Raw genomic sequence first — 3,665 nt, forward strand, 5'->3', positions numbered from 1 at the left:
TCTTTTTAAAAATGGTTAAAATGGTAATATTTGTGTGATATTTGACCACAACTAAAAATAAATACTTAAAAAAGAATACCTGGGACACCTGGGTGGCTCAGAGGTTGGGTGGCTCAGTGGTTGAGTGTCTGCTTTTGGCTCAGGTTGTGATCCCAGGGTTCTGGGATCAAGTCCTGCATTGGGCTCCCCACAGGGAGCCTGCTTCTCTCTCTGCCTATGTCTCTGCCTCTCTCTGTGTGTCTCTCATGAACAAATTTTAAAAATCTAAATAAATAAACAAACAAATAAACCTGTTCTGTGATGCTGGGGCTGGTAAACATTTTTGCGTTACCAGCTGCTCCAGGTTAGACTTTGTGAGGCTTTGCCAACAAGCAGGGTGAGACTGGAGGCACACTGCAGGGCTAGAGCAGAGAGAAAGAACTTGCTTCTTCATCTCTGTTTTCTGTGGCTGCCCATGGGCCTCAGTTCCTGGGAGTTCCAGCCAGCAGGGCTTCATCTCACAGCAGTACTTCCCTTCTCAAGGTGCTAGGTCCCAGCCTCGAGAGGCCTTTCCCCCAAAGCCAGAGGCACCAGCTTCAGGTGTGTAGCCAGAGTCTCCTCCCCTAAAACCCAGTTCCTGCCCCATCTGGACCTTCTTGGGTGGCTGAGACATGAGCCCCAGCTGAGCAGAGCTCCCTTCTCAAGTATCTGAGGTTTACTCCCCAGAGCTCCTCCTCTGTTTCTAAAGCTTAATAATTTCAGTCGCTTCTCTTTTTATCCGCAGCCCTGGGGCTGGTAAATGCTTACTGCAAGTGCTACCTTCATTCTATCTTAGCTATTTTTATAACCCTTCAGTCACCAATTTAACAACTTTATACCTTGTTAGCAATTCCTTTTTTTTTTTTTTTTTTTTTTTTAGAAAGAGAGAGCAAGTACACATATGAGAGGGAGCTGGGGGAGCAGAGAATCAAGAATCTCAAGCAGACTCCTGCTGAGCATGGAGCCTCTCACAAGGCTTAATCTCATGACCCTGAGATTATGACCTGGGCTGAAACCAAGAGTCAGACACTTAACTGACTGAGCCATCCAGGCACCCCAGCAATTCTTTGTGTTAAATTCTCTCCCTTAAATAACTGGGGTGCTTCTGTCTCCTGCCTGTCTCTGACACAATTATGGCTATTCCTACCAGTGCTGCTGGACTCACTGGTGTTTATGTCCCCCGGTGCACAAGAATGAGACTTTCTCCAAGGCATGTAACAAAGGGTTGAATTGGAGGTAGACAAATGATCAAGTTTATGAGAAACTTGTTTTTCACGGTGGGCCACTTAGACTCCCACAAGCAGTGTCTCAGGGTCCCTGTTGCTCCACATTTTCACCAACACTTGGTATTATCAATCTTTGTTGTTGCCAAGAGAATGGGTGCAAAACGATATTACATTGTGGTCTTAACAGGCATGCTCCCGAATACAAACATGAGTGCTAACCTGACTTCTCATTCCAGGTGCACCATTTACTTATTTAGCTACCTCATCTGAAAAAAAAAAAAAAAAAAAGATAGTATCTATGCCCTAGGATGATTGTACAGATTAAATGAGATAGATAATGCATAGAAATCACTTGACCCAGCACCTGGCATTGGAAAGGCTAGTAGATGACAGCTTGTTATTACAGGTCATGTGATTGTGTGCTGATTTGCAGAACTATGATTATTACAGATAGAGAAGTTTGCTAGCAACCATCATTGAGAGATACTTGCCTGGCTGGGCAAAGCAGGACACTGGTCTTCCATGCCTGGTTCCAACCACCAGCATCCACTGTCCCTCCCAGCTTCCCACAGCTGGACCCCCAACCAAAAACCCCTGCCGAGTGCCCCTCAACCAATCTAGGAAGACAGACCTGAGCCTGTCTCCTCTGCCAGATTATTTGTTGTTCTCCAAGACCCCACATCTAGAACCAAGGTTCAGTTCCTGATCCTTGGTCAGAGCAAACTTAGACTGAGCCTAGAGGCTGGGGTTAGGGGTTTGCAGTGGAAGTGGGATCAGCCTGGGCTCCTAGAAGACTGAGCTGAAAATCATGTACATCCAGAACAGACAGTGAGCACCAGAGGGAGCATGTGGTCATGGTCTCAGAAAGGGAAATCCAGTGTTTTCTCTGCTAAAGCAACAAAAACAGGACTATACACTCAAGCTTTACATTCAAGGGTGAGTAGAGGATGGGCCACAGATGTGAAAAAGAAAGATGAGGTTGGAAGCTAAAAAGCTTTAGGAGAGAGTGCATTCCTGGCCTTTTCTAGCTTCCGGTGGCTGCCAGCACTCCCTGACTTGAGGCACTCCCATCTCTGCTCTGTCTTCACATTGTCCTCTCCTATGTGTGTGAACTCTCCCTCTGCCTTTCTCTGACTCAGGATATATGTGAGTGCCTTTAAGACCCACCAGGATCATCCAGAATAAACTTCTCTCAAGATCCTTAACACAGTCAATGTCTGTGAAGCCATGCCCCCTCTTCTTTTTTCCATGTAAACCAACATTCACAAATAGCAGGGATTAGGGTGTGGGCATCACTTTTCAGCTACTACCATAGGTAATCAACAAAAGAGAACTTCCCTCTCATTTTTTTTTTTTTTTTTGGAAATCATTCTCTGGACAACATACAGGGCTAAGAAGAATTCTGTATAGCTGGAGAGTGTGTTGGGCCCTGTCCAAAGAAGGATGACACATATTTATTGAACATCTACTATGCACAGGCACCAAAACATATCACCTGGCTAGGGACCGCATATTAATATTCCCATTTGACAGAGGAGAAAACTGAGGCTCTGGGAGATAATGGAAAATATATATTGATCTATGCCCCTGGTTCCTGGTAAAGAGCTTCTCACTCCCTTGTAATCTCTTAAGCAATAAGAGCACTAGGAGCATCTCTTATTCTATATTTGCCTGACCCCGTCCCTGACGCAGAGTACCAATAAACCGTTGTAAATTCCTAAGTTATAAGAGCACTAGAGGCATCTTTTATTTTAATGAGGGGACTTAAGTAGGCTCCTGGGTAGCTGGCTCTTGGATAGGGGCTGGTCACCAGAAACTAAGCCATGATTAAAGGTTAGAATTTTCAGTGTCTCCCTCCCATCCTCCAGAGAGGAGAGAGGGGCTGGAAATGGAGCTTATAATTGATGGTACCTACATAAGGAAGCCTCCATGAAATCCTAATATCAGGGGGTTGGGGGAAATCCGAGATTGGTGAATACAGTCACGTACCAGAGGGTGCCATACCCTAACTCCACAGGCACAGAAGCTCCTGTGCTTGGGACCCTCACAGACCTCATCCTATGTATTTCTTCCTCTGGCTATTCATCTGCATATTTTAATAAGCTGGTAAAGGTAAGTGTTTCCAGAGTTCTGTGAGCCATTCTAGCAAATTAACTGAGCCAGGGAGGGGGTCATGGGAAGACCCGATTTGTAGCCAAGACAGATGGAAGTTGTGGGTAACCTAGCAACTTACTACTTGCTACTGGCATCTGAAGTGGGGGAGGGGAGGAGCAGTCTCGTAGGACTAAGCCCTTCACCTGTGGGATCTCCAGGTAGATAGTATCAAAACTGAGCTAAACTGTAAGGGACACCCAGCTGGTATCATGGACAATTGCTTGGAGTGGGAGGGAAAAATGCACATTTGGTGACAGAGGAGGTATG

Source organism: Vulpes lagopus, chromosome 18 (genome assembly GCF_018345385.1).
Source record: "Vulpes lagopus strain Blue_001 chromosome 18, ASM1834538v1, whole genome shotgun sequence".
NCBI classification, from domain to species: Eukaryota; Metazoa; Chordata; class Mammalia; order Carnivora; family Canidae; genus Vulpes; species Vulpes lagopus.